The following is a 6,169-nucleotide window of genomic DNA, read 5'->3' as shown; positions in this document are numbered from 1 at the left end:
AAGACAACACCAACCATAGTATTAAAAATGATTACAAATTTACAATGGGTTTGAACAAATTTTAAAAGAAATTACAATGTAAATTGAAATACAACACATGTGAATGCTCCTAAAAGTGATGTGTCCCTAAGTGCCACTTACTCGATGAATCCTGAAAAAGCATGTAAAACGAGCGTCAACTATAAAAATAGTTGGTGAGTACTCACAGATTAAAAATAATATAAGTTTCATGAATCGAAATCAAAGTTTTGATAGAGTTTTTCATAAATAAAAATATATTGCAAAAATGAGTAAATAAGTTTTCATAAACAAAGTTTGTTGCCATCGTGAGAAATAAAGTTACGTTGCCCACATGAGATGCAACGTTCATATCCTCATGGAAATAAAGTTCGTTGCTAAAACGAGTAAACAAGTTTCATTGCTGTAATGAGCAATCAAGTTTGTTGCTACAAGGAGCAAACAAATTCATTGTTAAGACAAATAAATAAGTTTCCAGTTATAAAATTTCGTTGCTATAATGAGAAACAAAGTTCATTTCTATAATTAATAAACAAGTGTGTTGCTTTAATAAGTAACAAGTTTGTATCTGTATGAGCAAACAATGAGTTCCCAACCAAGCCTATGACTGATGCCCTATCAAGATCTATGCTTATTGTTCCATAGATTATATGGTATCATGCACTCAAGCAATTCGGCGAGTGAGGAGTTGTCAATTCCTAATAGCGCTATCCATAATGACCATTGGCTCAAAGAGTTAATGGTTGGAGTAAAGTATAAGGGAAGGAACTTAAGACGATAAGTTCTCATGTACCGTGTTGCATAGACATACATAGCAGAATATAGCAAATTATAGCAAAATATAGCAATCGAGTTTGATACGAATCAATTTAAATACAACGAACAATAAATAGTTTTTCGGACATACTTTTCCACCCCAAAACATTTAAAAACAGAAAATAGGGGAGTGCGTGAAAACTCACAATATACAAAATGTAGCAACCAAGTTTATACGTGTCAAATAAATACAACGAACATAAATAGTTTAGGACATGCTTTTCCACCCCAAAACGTAAAAACCGAAAATAGGGGAGTGGTGAATACTTACAATGCATTGAGATGATGCAAATGGTGCCTTGAACTACGCTCCACGTGTACCACTACCGATTCCTACAATAATGGTATTCGCTAGTGAGTCTCTAATCGAAATCTAACACCAGTATACTTACTACTACAATAGAATTATGCCAATATTGTGTCAAAAGTTAATATTGATAAGTTACAAACATTTTTCTGTGAAAATTAAATTTCAATGAATCAATTGTTATATAACAATTTAAGTGGAAAATTCTCATTATTGAAATGCTAATATTTAACATTTTAAGAGGTGTTCCAATGATTTAATATTTAAAAACTAAATCAATTTAGTTCTAAATTTTCCCAAACATTGCATTTCAGTTTTAATTGAAGTCAAATACCTTAAGATAAATTTTCTTGAATTTTTGATTTGTCTAACTATTTTTCACGATTTTAGTTTCTTGAATAACCATAAAATCATGAAAAATACTAAACAGTTAATAAAAATTACCAAACTTCAGATTTTGGTTCTAATTACATTAAAAGGATTCCAGATAAATTTTCATGGATTATAGATATGTATAACCATTTTCCTTATATTTAATTCTTTAAATAGATAAAAATTCATGAAAAATAGCAATCAGTTAAGAAAATGCCCCAAACTTCTTATATTACTGCCATTACACATACTTAAGCTGGGAAAAATATAAAAATGGATTTATAAACTGTCTAACCCAATTTTATGATTTTTGTGTATTTATTCTAATAAAAATGGAGATAAATAGAAAACAGTTTCCAAAATTACCCAAACTTTTTGTATTACTGTTATTAAACATTCTTAAGTTGTGAAAAATATAAAAATGGATTTATAAACTGTTTAACCCAATTTTATGATTTTTGTGCATTTATTCTAATAAAAAAAATGGATTTAAGTGTATTTAATCTTGGGAAAATAGAAGAAAAATAGCATACAGAATAGAAAAATCATCAAAAATTTTATGTAGCATCCTAATATATTATAAGGTGTTTTGGTAAAGTTTCATGAATTTTGGATGAGTACAAATATTTTTCCCATTATTAGTCCATTATAAATACAAAAATCGGGGAAAAATAGGAATGCATTATGAAAAATTCATATTTTTCTAAGTCTTAAACATCGGGTATGAGCTGCGAAAATTATTACATACCCTTTTCAAATTGTCTAAAGTGGATTTATAATTTATTAGGGCTAAACAAAAAGAAAATATAAAACCATGCTAAACAGTAACAAAAATCGATGAAACTTAATGAGAAGTCATTATTTAGCATAGGGGTCATCCACGAATTTACCTAGGATTTATAGACCTCATAAAGTATTTTATTGCAATAATTATAATAATTCGAGAAAAATGAATTATTTTCTAAAAATTTGTAGAACATCTCATATTGTTGGTGGAATACAGGGAAAATCGGATTTGATCAGAAAAGTTGATTTAGATATTTATTTGGGAATAAATCCTTTATAACCCTATTTGAATGCTTTTTAACAACAAACTTTGATGATCAAGCCTCTAAGCTTGAAGATCATTACATGCATGTTGGTTTGAAGACCAATCATGTGTTTGAAATGTTCAAAAATCGTTTTTGAAAGAAAACTTAGAGTGCATGTGGTGATTTCCACCAAAACTTGTAGAAAAGTGCATTTTCATGATCTTGACTTAGGTTTAGGTCATGGATCTTCACCGTTTTGTAACATGCAAGATGTTTTTGGTGAAAATCTACCACCATCATCATCAAAACTGAAGTGAATAAACATGCACACAAATTTTCTAAGAGAAATGTGTAGAAGAACAAGGAAATGCAAGAAAATACATGAAAACTTGAAGGAAAATGAAAGGAAGTCGTGTTCTACCTTAATGAACACAACTAGATGATGAATATTTTGAGTTTGAGGTGTGTTCTTGGACTTATTTTCTGGAAAATTTCGTGGGTGTAGAGAGATGAAGTGAGAAATGGAGTGGTGGTGATGAAGAGTGTGAGAGAGAATGAGGGGTAGAGTGAGAGAGAAGATGGAGTGGTAGAGTGAATAAGTGAGTGAATTGATTGAGTTTTGGGGAAGAGTGGTCTTGGGAGGGATGAGGCCGACCTTTGAGTGGAGAGATGAGATTTTATCTTGTTTTGCTTATTTATTTTATATTAATTCCTTAATTTTTATAAATTTTCTTTCAATTTATATAAAATATGCATTTTATATAAAATTTGTTCATAACTCTTGGATGTTTAACTTATAAATTTAATGTAAATATTAATGAATTAAATTAATTTCCTTGATTATATTTCAACATTTTAAATATATTAATTTGATATTATAGTGTTTATAAAAAAAATTTATAAGATTTTAATATAAAACTTCATAAATTTGAGTTTTTATGACTTTTAGGGTTTTGGAGTTTAATAAACTTTGAATATAAAAATAAATTGAATCTTTGAGACTTCAAATTGTCTTATGGTATTATAACTCTTTTATAGTTATAAATAATGTTTGTAATTTATTTTTATCGGTTTATTGTCATTCTATGTAGTGATTCCGAGATTCAAGCGAAATTGAGGAATCAAGTATACTAGTCGTAGTCTTCAATTTTGACTTAAGTTTCTATGAGACTTTGACCTAATTTCTACTACTAGGTCAAATGCATGATGTGTGTATATGATTCATGAAATGATGTTCAAGTCAAGGAATGACCCGAGTATGGATAGTCTGTACAGTTAAGTAATTGTAGAATTCACATACCAATGTGAAATCTAAGTACACTATCCTTCGATCCTACTTGTTTCCAAGTTTCTAGTAGGTTATAACTTAGCTTCTAGTTACTAAGTCTAGTATGTGTTGTGCCTATATGTGCAACTAAGTATAGTCAAATCTAGAATCGAATCGAATTCTGACAGTTTTCACAGTCTCCCCCGGTTGAAAGAATTTCGTCCCGAAATTCAATTCGTGACGTATTCTATTAGAACTCAGCCGAATACAATTATATAGCTGGAGAGGTGGTGACTTGAAGAGCTCTTTGATTACTTTGGGTTAATTCCTCATAGAAAGAGTCCAACTCTTTGCTATCAACAATTTAGTGTTTCCTTAATTCGAGTTCTACAGCCTAGATTGCGAGAAATTAGGATCATGGGAATCATGTTCAAACCATGGCGACCTAATTGAAAATATTATATAATTAGATATTATCTGAATTAAGAGAGCGCTATAAGTTTTGTTGAAGCACCAACTACACTGAGTGTTAAATCCGCATTGATCCTTAAGTTGCATTCTAAATCAACACTAAGTGTAAATTTGCCGCCTAATAAAGAAAAGATTAAGAACAATTTGTTCCTTTCCGGGTTGGCTACTAAATCTGGAAAAATATATATTCCGAAATAAGAAGGGGTAGCACGAATGAAAGAGAAGCAATCAAGGGTAAGTTCCTAATGATACGTGCTATTAGTAAATCTCAAGCGTAAAACTATTTAAGTCCCGTCAACAATAGAAGTTACGAAACGATCGAGGATTTCCGAAGTTATAATTTCCACTACAGGTACTCTAACTATAATAGAACCATAATTGAAGAACATATATATTTAGAGAGTCGTTGTTTCTAATGAAGGCGGTGAAAGTTTATGATATTTTAAATCACATTATTTAGGTAGCATTTTGAGCGTTTAAAAATGATAAATAATCTCACTGTTATTATAAATATGTGATAATTCCAAGAGAATGAAGATACATGTGTGGCAATAAAACGAAATAGTAAATAATAAAGAGATTAATTAATGTTAAAGGTTTAAGTCGTCAATGAGGGAATTTATATAGAAATATTCATATTACAATTTTTGGAAATTGTCCAATTGCTTAAGTCAGGACAAATTCGAGTTTACGCGTCAGAATATATATGAAAACAAGGTTGTGAGTTTAGGAACTCACTAAAAATTACAAAGTAGAATGCTATTTAAGAAATGTGTAAAAATGTCGATCATCGAAAACAGCGCATTCTTAATTTAGTGATTCTACAAAAGTAATCATTTGAAGGATAAATAATCGTAACATTTAAAACTTTTTTTGATTTTAAAGAAAAGATGAAACATAAGAAATGTATTCTTGACATATATTTTCTGGATTTTGAAAAATGATAAGAACAATGGCAGTCACCTTGTGTATTAATTGTAAGGGAAATACAATGAAAATTGCGTTTTAAATCAAGTTTTCGAATTTAGATCGAAAAAACAAATGTAAATAAGGATTAAATTTTTTTACAGTAGATTTTAAAATAAAAACAAAATGTATATGATAAAAGGCGTATCTGAATATATCAAAGTTGACTAAATCAAAATTATGTCTCACGACTATGCACGTATTAATTTCTCAAAATGAAAGGGTAGACTTCTAGTCTATATGTGTACGAACATGGTACCAAGAGAAGCAAAATAGACAGAAACAAAGTTAGTCAATGTATTATGTTATTATCGTGGGTGTGCAATATCTAAAATTAGAAGGAGAGCAAGAAATCAAGTGCGGGGGATAGAAAAGGAAGGTACCAGCGACAATGATTGCTATTGTTAAAATTTTAAGAATAATATGTATAGGTAGATTTAAAGCCAAGTCGAGATATTTTTCAAACTTCAATATTTGATGTATGTTGATGATTAAATAGACATGTGGGAGTTTTAAAGTGTTTCCTAAAAAATTTATGAGTTATCTATTAAGTTAAACTCCATTTGTGAATAAGAAGATACACTAAAACTTGTACTTGAAAATCAGACAGTTTTGACCTTTTTGATTGGGGTCCAACAATGGTTAAAACAGATAAGGTAAAGACTTAACATATTTAGATGAATAATTGTGCATTGTCGAAAGTGCGTCACTAGAATTTTAAAAGTGAACACTAAGTTTTTTAATTCTTTAAATTTTAGAAACTTTACAAATTATAAAACTAATTTGAAATAAAATAAAAAAAATGAGGTATGTTGGAAATGTAGGAATTAGAGATTTCTTATAAACATGTTTAAATTAGAAAGTTGTAAAAATACCATGTTGGGTTTCAAGAAAACACATTTAAGTAAAGTATAATGCCTA

The sequence above is a fragment of the Lactuca virosa genome, chromosome 9, assembly GCF_052849685.1.
Source record: "Lactuca virosa cultivar CGN04683 chromosome 9, Lactuca_virosa_CGN04683_v6, whole genome shotgun sequence".
NCBI lineage: Eukaryota > Viridiplantae > Streptophyta > Magnoliopsida > Asterales > Asteraceae > Lactuca > Lactuca virosa.
Note: the sequence above shows the minus strand (reverse complement) of the source record.